Genomic DNA, 24,167 nt, shown 5'->3' on the forward strand with positions numbered 1-24,167 from the left:
TGCCTTTCTCATCACAATGCACCACACCCTTGTCATCAAAATGCTCCATGACCTTTGTCATCACAAAGCTCCATGACACTTGGCATCACAATGCTCCATGTCATTTTCATCACAATTCTCCATGAACCCTCTCATCACATTGCTCCATGCCTTTGTCATCACAAAGCTCCATGACACTTGTCATCACAATGCTAGATGCCCTTCTCATCACAATGCTCCATGCCCTTGCCATCACAATGCTCCATTACCCCTGTAATGACAATGCTCCATGACCTCTGCCATCACGATGTTCCATGGCCTTGTCATCACAAGGCTCCATGACCCTTCTCATCACAATGCTCCATTACCTCTGTCATAACAATGCCCCATGACCGCTGCCTTCACAATGATCCACTGCCTTGTCATCACAAGGCTCCATGACCCTTGCCATCACAATGCTCCAAGACCCTGGTAATCACAATGCTCCATGCCCTTTTCATCACAATGCTCCAAAACCCCTGTAATCACAATGCTCCCTGCCCCTATTAATCTCAATGCTCCATGAACCCTGTCATCACAATGCACCATGCCCATCATGATAATGCTTCAGCCTATTGTCATCACAATGAAATCAAAATGCTCAATGACCTCTGTCATCATAATGCTCAAAAGCCTTGTGATCACAATGTTCCATAACACTTATCAACACAACAGCCCTGACGCTCATCATCACGATTATCCATGGTCTTCTCATCACAATGCTCAATACACTTGTCATCACAATGTTCCCTGACACTTGTTGTCTGTATGCTCCTTGAACCCTCTCATGGAAAGGCTCCATGCCTTTTTCATCACAATGCTCCAAGACCCCTTTAATCACAATGCTCCATGTCCTTGTCATCACAAAGCTCTATGACGCCTGTCAGCAGATTGCTCCATGGCCTTTTCCTCACAATGCTCCAAGCCCTTGTTATCACTAAGCTCCAAGACCCCTGTAAGCACAATGCTCCATGCCCCATTTCATCAGAATGCTCCATGAGACTTGTCATCACATGTCTCCATGTTCTTCTCATCACAATGCTCCAGGACCTTGTCAGCACTATGCTCCATTCCCTTGTCATCACAATGCTCCATGACCCCTGTCTTCACAATACTCCATGAATATTTTCAACCCAATGCTCCATGACCTTCTCATCACAGTGCTCCATGACCAATATCATCGCAATGCTCCATGACCACTGTCATCACAAATCTCCATGACACCTGACAACACAATGATCTGAGACTCTTTTCATCACAATGTTCCTTTCCCTAGACATCACAATGCTCCAAGACCCCTCTCATCACAATAATCCATGAACATTTTCAGCCCTATGCTCCATGACCCTTGTCATCACGATGATCCATGCCCTTGTCATCCCAATGATCCATGACCCATATATTCACAATGCTCCGTGATGCTTGTCATCACAATGCTCCATGCCTTTGTCAGCAAAATGCTACATGACCTTGTCATTACAATGCTCTATGCGCTTGTCATCACAATGCTCCATGCCTTTGTCAGCAAAATGCTACATGACCTTGTCATTACAATGCTCTATGTGCTTGTCATCACAATACACCATTACCATTGTCATCACAATCATCCAGGAACCGTGGGATCACATTGTTTCATGTCCTAGTCATCACAATGTTCCATGCTCCTTGAAATCAAAATGATCCATGACCTCTGTCATCACAATGCTCCAAACCCTTGTGATCACAATGTTCCATAACACTTGTCATCACAACGCTCCATGATGCCTGTCATCACAATAATCCATGCCGTTTTCATCACAATGGTCCATGCCCTTTGTCATCACAATTCTCAATACACTTGTCATCACAATGCTCCCTGACATTTGTCACAATGCTCCTTGAACCCTGTCACGAAAAGGCTCCATGCCTTTTTCATCACAATGCCCCATGCCGTTTTCATCACAATGCTCCATGCCATTGTCATCAAAATACTCCACAAGCTTGTCATCAGAATGCTCCATAACCCTTGTCATCACAATTCTCCATGCACTTGTCAGCACAATGCTCCCTGACCCTTGTCATCACAATGCTCCAAGCCATTCTCATCACAGTGCTCCATTACCTTTGTCATAAGAATCCTCCATGACACTTGGCATCACAATGCTCCATGCCATTGTCTTCACAATGGGCCATTACATATGTCATTACAATGCACCCTGACACCTGTCTTCACAATACTGCATGACCTAGTCATCACAATGCTCCATGCCCTTGTCATCACAATGTGCCATTCCAACTGTCATCGCAATAATCCATGAAAATTATTAGACCAATGCTCCATGCCCTTGTCATCACAATGCTCCATGTCCTTGTTATCAGAATGCTCCATGACCCCTGTCATCACAATGCTTCGTGACTCCAGTCATCACAATGGTTCAGGACCTTTGTCATCACAATGGTCCATGCCCTCGTCATCAACAGACTCTGTGACCTTTGTAACCACAATGCTCCATGAACTTTTCATTACAATGCTCTTTGACCCTTGTCATCACAATGCTCTATGCCTTTCTAAGCACAATGCTTCATTACTCTTGTCATCACAGTGCTCCTTGTGCTGGTCAGGACAATGCTCCAAGACACATGTCATCACAATGCACCATGCACTTTTCATCAGAGTGCTCCACAATCTTATCATCACATTGCTCCATAAACCTTGTCATCAAAATATTCCATGCACTTCTCAACAAAATGCTGTCTCACCAATGATATCACAATGTTCCATCACTATTCGTCACAATGCTCCCTCACCCCTGTCATCAAAATGTTCCATGACTCCTGTCATCACAGTGCTACATGCACTTATCATCACAATGTTTGATGAACCCTTACATCACAATGTTCCATAACCCCTGTCATCAAAATGCTTCAGGACACTTTTCATCAAATTGCTCCATGAACCTGTCATCACAATGCTCCCAGCCCTTCTCATCACAATGCACAAAGCCCTTGTAATCAAAATGCTCCATGACCTTTGTCATCACAAAGATCCATGACCCTTGGCATCACAATGCTCCATGTCATTGTCATCACAGTGTTCCATGAACGCTCTCATCACATTGCTCCATGCCCTTGTCATCACAAAGCTCCATGACACATGTCATCAGAGTGCTCCATGGCCTTCTCATCACAATGCTCCATGCCCTTGCCATCACAGTGCTCCATTACCCCTGTCATAACAATGCTCCATGACCCCTGCCATCACGATGTTCCACGGCCTTGTCATCACAATGCTCCAAGACCCCTGTAATCACAATGCTCCATGCCCCTTTTCATCTCAATGATCCATGAACCCTGTCATCACAATGCACCAGGCCCATCATCATAATGCTTCATGCTATTGTCATCACAATGAAATCAAAATGCTCCATGACATCTGTCATAACAATGCTCCAAACCCTTGTGATCACAATATTCCATAACACTTTTCATCACAATGCCCCATAACGCTCGTCATCACAATTATCCATGGTCTTCTCATCACAGTGCTCCATGACTTTTGTCATCACAATGCTCAATACACTTGTCATCAAAATGCTCCCTGACACTTGTTGTCTGTATGCTCCTTGAACCTTTTCATGAAAAGGCTCCATGACATTTTCCTCGCAATGATCCATGCCCTTTTCATCACAGTGCTCCAAGACAACTCTAATCCCAATGCTACATGCCCTTGTCATCAGAAAGCTCAAGGACGCATGTCATTAGAATGATCCTTGGCCTTCTCCTCACAACGTTCCATGCCCTTGTCATCACAGTGTTCCAAGACCCCTGTAATCACAATGCTCCATGCCTCTTTTCATCAGTATGCTCCATGAGACTTGTCATCACAAGGCTCCATGTTTTTTTCATCACAATGCTTCACGACCTTGTCATGGAAATTCTCAATGGCCCTTGTCATCCTAATCCTCCAAGACTTAGTCATCACAATGCTCCATTATATTTGTCATCACAATCCTCCATTTCATTTGGCATCACAATGCACCCTGCCATTGTAATCGCAATGTACCATGACATATGTCATCACAATGCTCCGTGACTTTAGGCATCAAAATGCTTCATAACATTTGTCATCACAGTGGTCCATGCCCGCGTCATCACAAGGCTCTGTGACTTTTGTAATCACAATGTTCCATGAACTTTTCATCACAATGCTCCGTAACACTTGTCATCACAATGCTCCATGCCTTTTTCAGAAAAATGCTCCATGACCCTTGTCATCACAAGGTGCCAAACACTTTTCATCACAACGGTCCACAAATTTATCATCGCAATGCTCCATAAACCTTTTAATCACAATGCTCCTTGTCCTTCACATCACAATGCTCCATTACCCCTCTCATAACAATGCTCTATGACACCGGCCATCACAATGTTCCACGGCCTTGTCATCACAAGACCCCATGACACTTGTCATCACAATGCTCCAAGACCCCTGTAATCACAATGTTCCATGCCCGTGTCATCACAAAGCTCCATGACACATGTCATCAGAATGTTCCATGGCCTTCTCATCAAAATGTTCCATGACCTTGTCATCACAGTGCTCCAAGACCCCTGTAATCTCAATGCTTCAAGCCCTTTTCATCAGTATGCTCCATGAGATTTGTCATCACAAGGCTCCATAGTTTTTTAATCACAGTGCTCCAGGACCTTGTCATCACAATGCTTCTCGACCATGTCATGAAAATTCTCAATGACCCTTGTCATCATAATGCTCCAAGACCTAGTCATCACAATTCTCCATTATATTTGTCATCACAATCCTCCATTTCATTTGCATCACAATGCTCCCTGCCATTGTCATCGCAATGGACCATGACATATATCATCACAATGCTCCCTGACACCTGTCTTCACAATACTCCATGACCTTCTCATCACAATGATTCATGCCCTTGTCAGCACAGTGCACCATGCCCACTGTCATCACAATATTCTATGAAACTTTTCAGACCAATGCTCCATGCCCCTGATATCACAATGCTCCATGCCCTTGTCATCACATTGCTCCATGACCCCTGTCATCACAATGCACCATGACTCCAGGCATCACAATGCTTCATAACATTTGTCATCACAATTGTCCATGCCCGCGTCATCACAAGGCTCTGTGACATTTGTAAACACAATGCTCCATGAAATTTCCATCACATTGCTCCTTGACCCTTCTCATCAAAATGCTCCATGCCTTTGTCATAAAAATTTTCCAAGACCTTTGTCATCACAATGTTCCACGCACTTTTCATCACAACAGTCCACAAATTTGTCCTGACAATGATCCATAAAACTTGTAATCACAATGCTCCATGCACATCTCATCACAATGCTCCATGACACATGTCATCAGAATGCTCCATGGCCTTCTCATCACAATGCTCCATGCCCTTGCCATCACAGTGCTCCATTACCCCTGTCATAACAATGCTCCATGACCCTTGCCATCACAATGTTCCACGGTCTTGTCATCACAAGGCTCCATGACACTTGTCATCACAATGCTCCAAGACCCCTGTAATCCCACTGCTCCATGCCCTTATCATCACAAAGCTCCATGACACATGTCAACAGAATGTCCCATGGCCTTCTCATAAAAATGCTCCATGCCCTTGTCATCACAATGCTCCAAGAACACTGTAATCACAATGTTCCATGCCCCTTTTCATCTCAATGCTCCATGAACCCTGTCATCACAATGCATCATGCCCATCATCATAAAGCTTCCGGCTATTGTCAGCGCAATGAAATCAAAATTCTCCATGACCTCTCTCATCACAATGCTCCAGGACCCCTGTCATCACAATAATCCATGAACATTTTCAGCCCAATGCTCCATTACGCTTTTCATCACAGTGATCCATGCCCTTGTCATCCCAATGCTCCATGACCACTGTATTCACAATGCTCCGTGACGGTTGTCATCACAGTGCTCCATGACACCTGTCATGGCAATGCTCCATGCCTTTGTCAGCAAAATGCTACATGACCTTGTCATTACAATGTTCTATGCGCTTTTCATCACAATACTCCATTACAATTGTCATCACAATCCTCCATGAACCTTGGGATCACATTGCTTCATGCCCTTGTCATCACAATGTTCCATGCTCCTTGAAATCAAAATGATCCATGACCTCGGTCATCACAAAGCTCCAAACCCTTGTCATCACAAAGTTCCATAACACTTGTCATCACAACGCTCCATGATGCCTGTCATCACAATACTCCATGTCCTTTTCATCACAGTGCTCCATGACCTTTGTCATCACAATCCTCAATACACTTGTCATCACAATGCTCCCTGACACTTGTCGTCAGAATGCTCCTTGAACCCTGTCACGGAATGGCTCCATGCCTTTTTCATCACAATGCCCCATGCCGTTTCCATCACAATAATCCATGCCATTGTCATCAAAATACACCACAAGCTTGTCATCAGAATGCTCCATGACCATTGTCATCACAATTCTCCATGCACTTGTCAGAAAAATGCTCCCTGACCTTTGTCATCACAATGCCCCAAGCCATTGTCATCAAAATGCTCCATTACCTTTGTCATCAGAATCCTCCATGACACTTGGCATCACAATGCTCCATGCCATTGTCATCAAAATGGGCCATTACATATGTCATCACAAAGCTCCCTGACACCTGTCTTCACAATACTGCATGACCTGGTCATCACAATGCTCCATGCCCTTGTCATCACAATGCGCTATTCCAACTGTCATCACAATAATCCATGAAACATTTTAGACCAATGCTCCATTCCCTTGTCATCACAGTGCTTCATGCCCTTGTTATAACAATGCTCCATGACCCCTATCATCACAATGCTCCGTGACTCCAATTATCACAGTGTTTAATGAACTTTATCATCACAATGGTCCATGCCCTCATCATCAACAGTCTCTGTGACTTTTTAACCAAAATGCTCCATGAACTTTTCATCACATTGCTCTTTGACCTTTGTCATCACAATGCTTTATGCCTTTCTCAGCACAATGCTCCATGACCTTTGTCATCACAATGCTCCATGTGCTTGTCATGACAATGCTCTATGACACATGTCATTAGAATGCTCCTTGGCCTTCTCCTCACAATGCTACATGCCCATGTCATCACAGTGTTCGAAAACCCCTGTAATCACAATGGTTCATGTTCCTTTTCATCAGTATGCTCCATGAGATTTGTCATCACAGGCTCCATGGTTTTCTCATCACAGTGCTCCAGGACCATGTCATCACAATGCTTCATGACCTTGTCATGAAAATTCTCAATGGCCCTTGTCCTCATAATGCGCCAAGCCCTAGTCATCACAATGCTCCATTATATTTGTCATCACAATCCTCCATTACATTTGGCATCACAATGCACCCTGCCATTCTCATCGCAATGGACCATGACATATGTCATCACAAGGCTCCCTGAAAACTTTCTTCAAAATACTCCATGAAATTCTCATCAAAATGCTCCGTGCCCTTGTCATCACAATGCTCCATGACCCCTGCCATCACAATGCTCCGTGACTCCTGTCATCACAATGGTCCGTGCCCGCATCATCACAAGGATCTGTGACGTTTGTAACCACAATGCTCCTTGAACGTTTCATCACAATGCTCCGTGACCCTTGTCATCACAATGTTCCTTGCCTTTGTCAGAAAAATGCTCCATGACCCTTGTCATCACAATGTGACATGCGCATTTCATCACAACGGTTCACAAATTTGTCATCACAATGCCCCATAAACCTTGTAATCACAATGCTCCTTGCCCTTCTCATCACAATGCGCCATTACCCCTATCATAACAATGATCCATGATCCCTGCCATTACAATGTTCCACGGCCTTGTCATCACAAGGCTCCATGACACTTGTCATCACAATGCACAAGATCCCTGTAATCACAATGCTCCATGCCCTTGTCACCACAAAGCTCCATGACACATGTCATCAGAATGTTCCATGTCCTTCTCATCAAAATGATCCATGCCCTTGTCATCACAGTGCTCCTAGACCCCTGTAATCACAATGGTCCATGCCCCTTTTCATCAGAATGCTCCATGAGACTTGTCATCAAAAGGCTCCATGGTTTTCTCATCAGAATGCTCCAGGACGTTGTCATCACAATGCTTCACGACATTGCCATGAAAATTCTCAATGGCCCTTGTCATCAAAATGCTCCAAGGCCTAGTCATCACAAAGCTCCATTATATTTGTCAGCACAATCCTCCATTACATTTGGCATCACAATGCTCCCTGTCATTGTCATCGCAATGGACCATGACGTATGTCCTCACAATGCTCCCCGACACCTGTCTTCACAGTACTCCATGACCTTCTCATCACAAAGCTCCATGCCCTAGTCATCAAAATTCAACATGTCCACTATCATCACAATAATCTATGAAACATGTCAGACCAATGCTCCATGCCCCTGTCATCACAATGCTCCATGCCCTTGTCATCACAATGCTCCATGACCCCTGTCATCACAATGCTCGGTGACTCCAGGCATCAAAATGCTTCATAACATTTGTCATCACAGTAATCCTTGCCCGCGTCATCACAAGGTGATGTGACCTTTGTAACCACAATGCTGCATGAAATTTTCATCAAAATGCTCCGTGACACTTGTCCTCACAATGCTCCAAGCATTTGTCAGAAAAATGCTCCATGACCCTTGTCATTACAATGTGCCACGCACTTTTCATTACAAAGGTCCACAAATTTGTCATTGCAATGGTCCATATACCTTGTAATCACAATGCTCCATGCCCTTGTCATCACAATGTGCCATTCCAACTGTCATCGCAATAATCCATGAAGCTTATTAGACCAATGCTCCATGCCCTTGTCATCACAATGCTCCATGCCCTTGTTATCACAATGCTCCATGACCCCTGTAATCACAATGCTCCGTGACACCAGTCATCACAATGCTTCTTGAACTTTGTCATCACAGTGGTCCATGCCCTCGTTATCAACTGTCTCTGTGACCTGTTTAAACACAGCGCTCCATGAAATTTTCATCACAATGCTCTTTGACCCTTTTTATCACAATGCTCCATGTGCTTGTCAGCACAGTGCTGCACGACACATGTCATCACAATGCACCATTCGCTTGTCATCACTGTGCTCCAAAATCTTGTCATCACCATGCTCCATAAAGCTTGTCATCACAATGATCCATGCACTTCTCATCAAAATGCTCTCTCCCCACTGATATCACAATATTACATCACTATTCGTCACAATACTCCCTCACCCCTCTCATCACAGTGTTCCATGACACCTGTCATCACAATGCTACATGCATTATCATCAGAATGTTCAATGATCCCTGACATCACAATGTTCCATAGCCCGTCATCAAAATGTTCCATGACCCTTTTCATCAAATTGCTCCATGTCCCTGTCATTCCAATGCTCCCTGCCCTTCTCAACACAATGCACAACACACTTGTCATCAAAATGCTCCATGACCTTTGTCATCACAAATATCAATGACACTTTGCATCACAATGCTCAGTGTCATTGTCATCACGATGCTCCATGAACGCTCTCATCACATTGCTCTATGCCCTTATCATCACAAGGCTCCATGACCATTTTCATCACAATGCTCCAAGAACCCGGTAATCACAATGCTCCATGCCCCTTTTCATCTCAATGATCCATGAACACTGTCATCACAATGCACCATGCCCATCATCATAATGCTTCATGCTATTGTCATCACAATGAAATCAAAACGCTCCATGACCTCTGTCATAACAATGCTCCATACCCTTGTGATCACAATATTCCATAACACTTGTCATCACAATGCCCCTTGACGCTCGTCATCACAATTATCCATGGTCTTCTCATAACAATGCTCCATGACCTTTGTCATCACAATGCTCAATACACTTGTCATCAAAATGCTCCCTGAGACCTGTTGTCTGTATGCTCCTTGAAACCTGTCATGACAAGGCTCCATGCCTTTTCCATCACAATGATCCATGCCCTTTTCATCACAATGCTACAAGACCCCTGTAATCACAATGTTCCATGCCCTTGTCATCACAAAGCTCAATGACGCATGTCATTAGAATGCTCCTTGGACTTCTCCTCACAATGCACCATGCCCATGTCATCACAATGTTCCAAGAGCCCTGTAATCACAATGGTCCATGTCCCTTTTCATCACTATGCTCCATGAGATTTGTCATCACAAGGCTCCATGGATTTCTCATCACAATGCTCCAGGACATTGTCATCACAATGCTTCATGACCTTCTCATGAAAATTCTCAATGGCCCTTGTCCTCATAATGCTCCAAGACCTAGTCATCATAATGCTCCCTTATATTTGTCATCACAATCTTCCAATACATTTGGCATCACAATGCTCCCTCAATTGTCATTGCAATGGACTATGACATATGTCATCACAATGCTCCCGGACAACTTTCTTCAAAATACTCCATGAACTACTCATCAGTGTGCTCCATGCCCCTGTCATCACAATGCTCCATGCCCTTCTCATCACAATGCTCCATGGCCCCTGTAATCACAGCACTCCATGCCCTTGTCATCACAAATCTCCATGACACGTCTCAAGAATGGTCCATGAACTTCTCATCAAAATGCTCCATGCCCTTTTCATCACAATGCTCCAAGACCCCTGTAATCACAATGCTCCATGCCCCTTTTCACCTCAATGCTCCATGATACCTGTCATCACAATTCATCGTGCCCATCATCATAATGCTTCAGGCTTTTGTCAGCAAAATGAAATCAAAATTCTCCATGACCTCTGCCATCTCAATGCTCCATGACCCCTGTCATCACAATACTCCATGAACATTTTCAGCCCAATGCTACATGACCCTTCTCATCACAATGATCCATGCCCTTTTCATCCCAATGCTCCATGACCCCTTTATTCACAATGCTCCGTGACGCTTGTCATCACAGTGCTCCATGACACCTGTCATCAGAATGCTCCATGCCTTTGTCAGCAAAATGCTACATGACATTGTCATTACAATGCTCTATGCGCTTGTCATCGCAATACTCCATTACCATTCTCATCACAATCCTCCATGAATCTTGGGATCACATTGCTTCATGCTCTTGTCATCACAATGCTCCATGCACCTTTAAATCAAAATGATCCATGACCTCTGTCATCACAATGCTCCAAACCCTTGTGATCACAATGTTCTATAACACTTGTCATCACAACGCTCCATGATGCCTGTCATCAAAATACACCATGCCCTTTTCATCACAGTGCTCCATGATCTTTGTCATCACAATTCTAAATACACTCGTCATCACAATGCTCCCTGACACTTGTCGTCAGAATGCTCCTTGAACCCTGTCACGAAACGGCTCCATGCATTTTTCATCACACTGCCCCATGCCATTTTCATCACAATACTCCATGCCATTCTCATCAAAATACTCCACAAGCTTGTCATCAGAATGCTCCATGACCGTTGTCATCACAATTCTCCATGCACTTGTCAGCACAATGCTCCCTGTCACTTGTCATCACAATGCTCCAAGCCGTTGTCATCACAGTGCTCCATTTGCTTTGTCATCAGAATCCTCCATGACACTTGGCATCACAATGCTCCATGCCATTGTCATCACAATGGGCCATTACATATGTCATCACAATGCTCCCTGACACCTCTCTTCACAATACTGCATGACGTGGTCATCACAATGCTCCATGCCCTTGTCATCACAATGCGCCATTCCAACTGTCATCGCAATAATCCATGAAGCTTATTAGACCAATGTTCCATGCCCTTGTATTCACAATGCTCCATGCCCTTGTTATCACCATCCTCCACGACCCCTGTCATCACAATGCTCCGTGACACCAGTCATCACAATGCTTCTTGAACTTTGTCATCACAATGGTCCGTGCCCGCATCATCACAAGGATCTGTGACGTTTGTAACCACAATGCTCCTTGAACGTTTCATCACAATGCTCCGTGACCCTTGTCATCACAATGTTCCTTGCCTTTGTCAGAAAAATGCTCCATGACCCTTGTCATCACAATGTGACATGCGCATTTCATCACAACGGTTCACAAATTTGTCATCACAATGCCCCATAAACCTTGTAATCACAATGCTCCTTGCCCTTCTCATCACAATGCGCCATTACCCCTATCATAACAATGATCCATGATCCCTGCCATTACAATGTTCCACGGCCTTGTCATCACAAGGCTCCATGACACTTGTCATCACAATGCACAAGATCCCTGTAATCACAATGCTCCATGCCCTTGTCACCACAAAGCTCCATGACACATGTCATCAGAATGTTCCATGTCCTTCTCATCAAAATGATCCATGCCCTTGTCATCACAGTGCTCCTAGACCCCTGTAATCACAATGGTCCATGCCCCTTTTCATCAGAATGCTCCATGAGACTTGTCATCAAAAGGCTCCATGGTTTTCTCATCAGAATGCTCCAGGACGTTGTCATCACAATGCTTCACGACATTGCCATGAAAATTCTCAATGGCCCTTGTCATCAAAATGCTCCAAGGCCTAGTCATCACAAAGCTCCATTATATTTGTCAGCACAATCCTCCATTACATTTGGCATCACAATGCTCCCTGTCATTGTCATCGCAATGGACCATGACGTATGTCCTCACAATGCTCCCCGACACCTGTCTTCACAGTACTCCATGACCTTCTCATCACAAAGCTCCATGCCCTAGTCATCAAAATTCAACATGTCCACTATCATCACAATAATCTATGAAACATGTCAGACCAATGCTCCATGCCCCTGTCATCACAATGCTCCATGCCCTTGTCATCACAATGCTCCATGACCCCTGTCATCACAATGCTCGGTGACTCCAGGCATCAAAATGCTTCATAACATTTGTCATCACAGTAATCCTTGCCCGCGTCATCACAAGGTGATGTGACCTTTGTAACCACAATGCTGCATGAAATTTTCATCAAAATGCTCCGTGACACTTGTCCTCACAATGCTCCAAGCATTTGTCAGAAAAATGCTCCATGACCCTTGTCATTACAATGTGCCACGCACTTTTCATTACAAAGGTCCACAAATTTGTCATTGCAATGGTCCATATACCTTGTAATCACAATGCTCCATGCCCTTGTCATCACAATGTGCCATTCCAACTGTCATCGCAATAATCCATGAAGCTTATTAGACCAATGCTCCATGCCCTTGTCATCACAATGCTCCATGCCCTTGTTATCACAATGCTCCATGACCCCTGTAATCACAATGCTCCGTGACACCAGTCATCACAATGCTTCTTGAACTTTGTCATCACAGTGGTCCATGCCCTCGTTATCAACTGTCTCTGTGACCTGTTTAAACACAGTGCTCCATGAAATTTTCATCACAATGCTCTTTGACCCTTTTTATCACAATGCTCCATGTGCTTGTCAGCACAGTGCTGCACGACACATGTCATCACAATGCACCATTCGCTTGTCATCACTGTGCTCCAAAATCTTGTCATCACCATGCTCCATAAAGCTTGTCATCACAATGATCCATGCACTTCTCATCAAAATGCTCTCTCCCCACTGATATCACAATATTACATCACTATTCGTCACAATACTCCCTCACCCCTCTCATCACAGTGTTCCATGACACCTGTCATCACAATGCTACATGCATTATCATCAGAATGTTCAATGATCCCTGACATCACAATGTTCCATAGCCCGTCATCAAAATGTTCCATGACCCTTTTCATCAAATTGCTCCATGTCCCTGTCATTCCAATGCTCCCTGCCCTTCTCAACACAATGCACAACACACTTGTCATCAAAATGCTCCATGACCTTTGTCATCACAAATATCAATGACACTTTGCATCACAATGCTCAGTGTCATTGTCATCACGATGCTCCATGAACGCTCTCATCACATTGCTCTATGCCCTTATCATCACAAGGCTCCATGACCATTTTCATCACAATGCTCCAAGAACCCGGTAATCACAATGCTCCATGCCCCTTTTCATCTCAATGATCCATGAACACTGTCATCACAATGCACCATGCCCATCATCATAATGCTTCATGCTATTGTCATCACAATGAAATCAAAACGCTCCATGACCTCTGTCATAACAATGCTCCATACCCTTGTGATCACAATATTCCATAACACTTGTCATCACAATGCCCCTTGACGCTCGTCATCACAATTATCCATGGTCTTCTCATAACAATGCTCCATGACCTTTGTCATCACAATGCTCAATACACTTGTCATCAAAATGCTCCCTGAGACCTGTTGTCTGTATGCTCCTTGAAACCTGTCATGACAAGGCTCCATGCCTTTTCCATCACAATGATCCATGCCCTTTTCATCACAATGCTACAAGACCCCTGTAATCACAATGTTCCATGCCCTTGTCATCACAAAGCTCAATGACGCATGTCATTAGAATGCTCCTTGGACTTCTCCTCACAATGCACCATGCCCATGTCATCACAATGTTCCAAGAGCCCTGTAATCACAATGGTCCATGTCCCTTTTCATCACTATGCTCCATGAGATTTGTCATCACAAGGCTCCATGGATTTCTCATCACAATGCTCCAGGACATTGTCATCACAATGCTTCATGACCTTCTCATGAAAATTCTCAATGGCCCTTGTCCTCATAATGCTCCAAGACCTAGTCATCATAATGCTCCCTTATATTTGTCATCACAATCTTCCAATACATTTGGCATCACAATGCTCCCTCAATTGTCATTGCAATGGACTATGACATATGTCATCACAATGCTCCCGGACAACTTTCTTCAAAATACTCCATGAACTACTCATCAGTGTGCTCCATGCCCCTGTCATCACAATGCTCCATGCCCTTCTCATCACAATGCTCCATGGCCCCTGTAATCACAGCACTCCATGCCCTTGTCATCACAAATCTCCATGACACGTCTCAAGAATGGTCCATGAACTTCTCATCAAAATGCTCCATGCCCTTTTCATCACAATGCTCCAAGACCCCTGTAATCACAATGCTCCATGCCCCTTTTCACCTCAATGCTCCATGATACCTGTCATCACAATTCATCGTGCCCATCATCATAATGCTTCAGGCTTTTGTCAGCAAAATGAAATCAAAATTCTCCATGACCTCTGCCATCTCAATGCTCCATGACCCCTGTCATCACAATACTCCATGAACATTTTCAGCCCAATGCTACATGACCCTTCTCATCACAATGATCCATGCCCTTTTCATCCCAATGCTCCATGACCCCTTTATTCACAATGCTCCGTGACGCTTGTCATCACAGTGCTCCATGACACCTGTCATCAGAATGCTCCATGCCTTTGTCAGCAAAATGCTACATGACATTGTCATTACAATGCTCTATGCGCTTGTCATCGCAATACTCCATTACCATTCTCATCACAATCCTCCATGAATCTTGGGATCACATTGCTTCATGCTCTTGTCATCACAATGCTCCATGCACCTTTAAATCAAAATGATCCATGACCTCTGTCATCACAATGCTCCAAACCCTTGTGATCACAATGTTCTATAACACTTGTCATCACAACGCTCCATGATGCCTGTCATCAAAATACACCATGCCCTTTTCATCACAGTGCTCCATGATCTTTGTCATCACAATTCTAAATACACTCGTCATCACAATGCTCCCTGACACTTGTCGTCAGAATGCTCCTTGAACCCTGTCACGAAACGGCTCCATGCATTTTTCATCACACTGCCCCATGCCATTTTCATCACAATACTCCATGCCATTCTCATCAAAATACTCCACAAGCTTGTCATCAGAATGCTCCATGACCGTTGTCATCACAATTCTCCATGCACTTGTCAGCACAATGCTCCCTGTCACTTGTCATCACAATGCTCCAAGCCGTTGTCATCACAGTGCTCCATTTGCTTTGTCATCAGAATCCTCCATGACACTTGGCATCACAATGCTCCATGCCATTGTCATCACAATGGGCCATTACATATGTCATCACAATGCTCCCTGACACCTGTCTTCACAATACTGCATGACGTGGTCATCACAATGCTCCATGCCCTTGTCATCACAATGCGCCATTCCAACTGTCATCGCAATAATCCATGAAGCTTATTAGACCAATGTTCCATGCCCTTGTATTCACAATGCTCCATGCCCTTGTTATCACCATCCTCCACGACCCCTGTCATCACAATGCTCCGTGACACCAGTCATCACAATGCTTCTTGAACTTTGTCATCACAGTGGTCCATGCCCTCGTTATCAACAGTCTCTGTGACCTTTTTAAACACAGTGCGCCATGAAACATTCATCACAATGCTCTTTGACCCTTTTTATCACAATGCTCCATGTGCTGGTCAGCACAATGCTGCACGACACATGTCATCACAATGCACCATTCGCTTGTCATCACAGTGCTCCACAATCTTGTCATCACCATGCTCCATAAAGCTTGTCATCACAATGATCCAAGCAGTTCTCATCAAAGTGCTCTCTCACCACTGATATCACAATATTACATCACTATTCGTCACAATACTCCCTCACCCCTCTCATCACAGTGTTCCATGACACCTGTCATCACAATGCTACATGCATTATCATCAGAATGTTCGATGATCCCTGACATCACAATGTTCCATAACCCGTCATCAAAATGTTCCATGACCCTTTTCATCAAATTGCTCCATGTCCCTGTCATTACAATGCTCCCTGCCCTTCTCAACACAATGCACAGCACACTTGTCATCAAAATACTCCATGACCTTTGTCATCACAAATATCAATGACACTTTGCATCACAATGCTCAGTGTCATTGTCATCACGATGCTCCATGAACGCTCTCATCACATTGCTCTATGCCCTTGTCATCACAAAGCTCCACGACACATGTCATCAGTATTTTCCATGGCCATCTCATCACAGTGCTCCACGCCCTTGCCATCACAATGCTCCATTACACCTGTCATAACAATGCTCCATGACCCCTGCCATCACGATGGTCCATGGCCTTGTCATCACAAGGCTCCATGACCATTTTCATCACAATGCTCAAGAACCCGGTAATCACAATGCTCCATGCCCCTTTTCATCTCAATGATCCATGAACACTGTCATCACAATGCACCATGCCCATCATCATAATGCTTCATGCTATTGTCATCACAATGAAATCAAAACGCTCCATGACCTCTGTCATAACAATGCTCCATACCCTTGTGATCACAATATTCCATAACACTTGTCATCACAATGCCCCTTGACGCTCGTCATCACAATTATCCATGGTCTTCTCATAACAATGCTCCATGACCTTTGTCATCACAATGCTCAATACACTTGTCATCAAAATGCTCCCTGAGACCTGTTGTCTGTATGCTCCTTGAAACCTGTCATGACAAGGCTCCATCCCTTTTCCATCACAATGATCCATGCCCTTTTCATCACAATGCTACAAGACCCCTGTAATCACAATGCTCCATGCCCTTGTCATCACAAAGCTCAATGACGCATGTCATTAGAATGCTCCTTGGACTTCTCCTCACAATGCACCATGCCCATGTCATCACAATGTTCCAAGAGCCCTGTAATCACAATGGTCCATGTCCCTTTTCATCACTATGCTCCATGAGATTTGTCATCACAAGGCTCCATGGATTTCTCATCACAATGCTCCAGGACATTGTCATCACAATGCTTCATGACCTTCTCATGAAAATTCTCAATGGCCCTTGTCCTCATAATGCTCCAAGACCTAGTCATCATAATGCTCCCTTATATTTGTCATCACAATCTTCCAATACATTTGGCATCACAATGCTCCCTGCAATTGTCATTGCAATGGACTATGACATATGTCATCACAATGCTCCCTGACAACTTTCTTCAAAATACTCCATGAACTACTCATCAGTGTGCTCCATGCCCCTGTCATCACAATGCTCCATGCCCTTGTCATCACAATGCTCCATGGCCCCTGTCATCACAATGCTCCGTGACTCCAGTAATCACAATGCTTCATAACTTTTGTCATCACAATGGTCCATGCCCGCATCATCACAAGGATCTGTGACCTTTGTAACCACAATGCTCCATGAACTTTTCATCAGAGTGCTCCTTAACCCTTGTCATCACAATGCTCCATGCCTTTGTCAGAAAAAGGCTCCATGACCCTTGTCATCACAATGTGCCACGCACTTTTCATCACAACAGTCCACAAATATGTCATCGCTATGCTACATATACCTTGTAATCACAATGCTCCCAGCCCTTCTCATCACAATGCTCCATTACCAGTATCATAACAATGATCCATCATCCCTGCCAACACAATGTTCCATGGCCTTGTCATCACAAGTCTCCATGACACTTGTCATCACAAAACTCCAAGATCCCTATAATCACAATGCTCCATGAACTTGTCACCACAAAGCTCCATGACACATGTCATCAGAATATTCCATCGCCTTCTCATCAAAATGCTCCATGCCCGTGTCATCACAGTGCTCCAAGAACCCTGTAATCACAATGGTCCATCTGCTTTTCATCAGTATGCTCCATGAGATTTGTCATCACAAAGCTCCATGGTTTTCTCATCACAGCGTTCCAGCACCTTGTCATCACAATGTTTCACGACATTGTCATGAAAATTCTCAATGGCCCTTGTCATCATAATGCTCCAAGCCCTAGTCATCACAATGCTCCATTATATTTGTCATCACAATCCTCCATTTCATTTGGCATCACAATGCTCCCTGCCATTGTCATCACAATGGATCATGATATATTTCATCACAATGCTCCCTGACACCTGTCTTCACAATACTCCATGACCTTCTCATCAAAATGATCCATGCCCTTTTTATCAAAGTGCACCATGTCCACTGTCATCACAATAATCTATGGAACTTGTCAGACCAATTATCCATGCCCCTGACATCACAATACTCCATGCGCTTGTCATCACAATGCTCCATGACCCCTGTCATCACAATGCTCCGTGAATCCAGGCATCACAATGCTTCATAACAATTGTCATCACAGTGATCCATGCCCGTGACATCACAAGGCTCTGTGACCTTTGTAACCACAATGCTCCATGAACTCTTCATCACAATTCTCCGTTACCCTTGTCATCACAATGCTCCATGCCTTTGTCAAAAAAATGCTCCATCACCCTTGTCATCACAATGTGCCACGTGCTTTGCATCATAACGGTCCACAAAGTTTTCATGGCAATGCTCCATAAACCTTTTAATCACAATGCTCCATGCCCTTCTCATCACAATGCTCCATTACCCCTTTCATAACAATGCTCCATGACCCCTGCCATCACAATGTTCCACGGCCTTGTCATCACAAGGCTCCATGACACATGCCATCACAATGCTCCAAGACCCCTTTAATCACAATGCTCCATGACCTTGTCATCACAAATCTCCGTGTCACATGTCATCATAATGTTCCATGGCCTTCTCATCAAAATGCTCCATGCCCTTGTCATCTCAATGCTCCCAGACCCCTGTAATCACAATGTTCCATGCCTCTTTTCATCTCAATGCTCCATGAACCCTGTCATCACAATGCATCATGGCCATCATCATAATGCTTCAGGCTATTGTCAGCACAATGAAATCAAAATTCTCCATGACCTCTGTCATCACAATGCTCCATGACCCCTGTCATCACAATACTCCATGAACATTTTCAGCCCAATGCTCCATGACCCTTGTCATCAAAATGATCCATGCCCTTGTCATTCCAATGCTCCATAACCCCTTTATTCACAAGGCTCCGTGACGCTTGTCATCACAGTGCTCCATGCCACCTGTCATCACAATGCTCCATGACTTTGTCAGCAAAATGCTACATGACCTTGTCATGACAATGCTCTATGCGCTTGTCATCACAATACTCCATTACCACTGTCATCACAATCCTCCATGAAACTTGGGATAACATTGCTTCATGCCCTTGACATCACAATGCTCCATGCTCCTTGAAATCAAAATGATCCATGACCTCTGTCATCACAGTGGTCCAAACCCTTGTGATCACAAAGTTCCATAACACTTGTCATCACAATGCTCCATGATGCCTGTCATCACAATACACTATGCCCTTGACATCACAATGCTCCATGCTCCTTGAAAGCAAAATGATCCATGACCTCTTTCATCACAATGCTCCAAACACTTGTGATCACAGTGTTCCTTAACACTTGTCATCACAACGCTCCATGATGCCTTTCATCAAAGTACTCCATGCCCTTTTCATCACAATGCTCCAAGACCACTGTAATCACAATGCTCCATGCCCCTTTTGATCTCAATGATCCATGAACCCTGTCATCAAAATGCACCATGCCCATCATCATAATGCTTCATGCTATTGTCATCACAATGAAATCAAAATGCTCCATGACCTCTGTCATAACAATGCTCCATACCCTTGTGATCACAATATTCCATAACACTTGTCATCACAATGCCCCTTGACGCTCGTCATCAAAATTATCCATGGTCTTCTCATCACAATGCTCCATGACCTTTGTCATCGCAATTCTCAATACACTTGTCATCACAATGCTACCTGACACTTGTCGTCAGAATACTCCTTGAACCCTCTCTCGAAAATGCTCCATGCCTTTTTCATCACAGTGCCCCATGCCATTTTCATCACAATGCTCCATGCCATTGTCATCAAAATACATCACAAGCTTGTCATCAGAATGCTCCCTGACCGTTGTCATCACAATGACCCAAGTCATTGTCATCAAAATGCTCCATTATCTTTGTCATCAGAATCCTCCATGACACTTGGCATTACAATGATCCATGCTCTTGTCATCACAATGCGCCATTCCAACTGTCATTGCAATAATCCATGAAACATATTAGACCAATGCTCCATGCCCTTGTCATCAAAATGCTCCATGTCCTTGTTATCACAATGCTCCATGACCCCTGTCAACACAATGCTCCGTGACTCCAATTATCACAATGCTCCCTGCCATTGTCTTTGCAATGGATCATGTCATATGTCATCACAATGCTCACTTACAACTGTCTTCACAATACTCCATGACCTTCTCATCACAATGATCCATGTCCTTGTCATCACATGCACCATGTCCACTGTCATCACAATAATCTATGAAACTTATCCGACCAATGCTCCATGGCCCTGACATCACAATACTCCATGCGCTTGTCATCACAATGCTCCATGACCCCTGTATTCACAATGCTTCAAGACGCTTGTCATCACAGTGCTCCATGACACCTCTCATCCCAATGCTCCATGCCTTTGTCAGCAAAATGCTACATGACCTTCTCATTACAATGCTCTATGCGCTTGGCATCACAATACTCCATTACCATTGTCATCACAATCCTCCATGAAACTTGGGATCACATTGCTTCATGCTCTTGTCATCAGAATGCTCCATGCTCCTTGAAATCAAAATGATCCATGACCTCTGTCATCACAATGCTCCAAACCCCTGTGATCACAATGTTCCATAACACTTGTCATCACAATGCTCCATGATGCCTCTCATCACAATTCTCCATGCCCTTTTCATCACAATGCTCCATGATCTTTGTCATCACAATTCTAAATACAATTGTCATCACAATGCTCCCTGACACTTGTCGTCAGAATGCTTCTTGTACCCTGCCATGAAAAGGCTCCATGCCATTTTCCTCACAATGCCCCATGCCATTTTCATCACAATGCTCCATGCCATTTTCATCAAAATACTCCACAAGCTTGTCATCAGAATGCTCCATGACCACTGTCATCACAATTATCCATGCACTTGTCAGCACAATGCTCCCTGACCCTTGTCATCCCAATGCTCCAAGCCATTTTCATCACAATGCTCCATTACATTTGTCATCAGAATCCTCCATGACACTTGGTATCACAATGCTAACTGCCATTGTCATCACAATGTGCCATTACATATGTCATCACAATACTCCCTGACACCTGTCTTCACAATACTGCATGACCTGGTTATCACAATGCTTCATGCCCTTGTCATCACAATATGCCATTTCAACTGTCATCGCAATAATCCATGAAACTTATTAGACCAATGCTCCATGCCCTTGTCATCACAATGCTCCATGCCCTTGTTGTCACAATGCTCCATGTCCCCTGTCATCATAATGCTCCGTGACACCAGTCATCAAAGTGCTTCATGACCTTGGTCATCACAAAAGTCCATGTCCTCATCATCAACAGTCTCTGTGACCTTTTTAACCACAATGCTCCAAGAACATTTCATCATAATGCTCTTTAACCCATGTCATCACAATGCTCCATGCGCTTGTCAGCACAATGCTGCACGACACATATCATCACAATGCACCATTCGCTTGTCATCACAGTGCTCCACAATCTTGTCATCACAATGCTCCATAAAGCTTGTCATCACAATGATCCAAGCAGTTCTCATCAAAGTGCTCTCTCACCACTGATATCACAATATTACATCACTATTCGTCACAATACTCCCTCACCCCTCTCATCACAGTGTTCCATGACACCTGTCATCACAATGCTACATGCATTATCATCACAATGTTCGATGACCCCTGTCATCACAATGTTCCATAACCCATCATCAAAATGCTCCATGACCCGTTTCATCAAAATTCTCCATGAACCCTGACATCACAATGATCCCTGCCCTTCTCATCACAATGCACAACACCCTTGTCATCAACATGCTCCAAGACCTTTGTCATCACAAAGATCCATGACCCTTGGCATAACAATGCTCCATGTCATTGTCATTACGATGCTCCATGAACGCTCTCATCACATAGCTCCATGCCCTTGTCAGCACAAAGCTCCATGACACATGTCATCAGAATGCTACATGGCCATCCAATCACAATGTTCCATGCCCTTGCGATCAGAATGCTCCATTACACCTGTCATAATAATGTTCCATGATTCCTGCCATCACGTTGTTCCATGGTCTTGTCATCACAAGGCTCCATGACCCTTCTCATCACAATGCTCTAAGAACCCTGTAGTCACAAGGCTACATGCCCATTTTCATCTCAATGACCCATGAACACTGTCATCACAATGCACCATGCACATCATCATAATGCTTCAGGCTATTTTCATCACAATGAATTCAAAATGCTTCATGACGTCTGTCATAACAATGCTCCAAACCCTTGTGATCACAATGTTCTATAACACTTATCATCACAAAACCACATGATGCTCATCATCACAATTATCCATGGTCTTCTCATTACAATGCTCCATGACGTTTGTCATCACAATTCTCAATACACTTGTCATCACAATGCTCCCTGACACTTGTCGTCAGTATGCTCCTTGAACCCTGTCATGGTAAGGCTCCATGCATTTTTCATCACAGTGATCCATGCCCTTTTAATCACAATGCTCCAAGTCCCCTTTAATCACAATGCTCCATGCCCTTGTCATCAACAAGCTCCATGACACATGTCATCGGAATGTTCCATGAACTTCTCATGAAAATGCTCCATGCCTTTGTCATCACAATGCTCCAAGACCCCTGTAACCACAAAGCTGCATGCCACTTTTCATCTCAATGCTCCATGATCCCTGTCATCACAATGCATCATGCCCATCATCATAATGCTTCAGGCTATTGTCAGCACAATGAAATCAAAATACTCCATGACCTCTGTCATCACAATGCTCCATGACCCCTGTCATCACAGTACGCCATGAACATTTTCAGCCCTATGCTCCATGACCCTTGTCATCACAATGGTCCATGCCCCCGTCATCAACAGTCTCTGTGACATTTTTAACCACAATGCTCCGTGAAATTTTCATCACAATGCTCTTTGTCCCTTGTCATAACAATGCTCTATGCTTTCTCAGCACAATTCTCCATGACCCTTGTCATCACAATGTTCCATGCGCTTGTCAGCACAATGCTCTACGACACATGTCATCACAATGCACGATTCGCTTGTCATCACAGTGCTCCACAATCTTGTCATCACAATGCTCCATAAACCTTGTCATCACAAT

Source organism: Mesoplodon bidens, assembly GCF_964165515.1.
Source record: "Mesoplodon bidens genome assembly, contig: HAP1_SCAFFOLD_55, whole genome shotgun sequence".
Classification (NCBI taxonomy): domain Eukaryota; kingdom Metazoa; phylum Chordata; class Mammalia; order Artiodactyla; family Ziphiidae; genus Mesoplodon; species Mesoplodon bidens.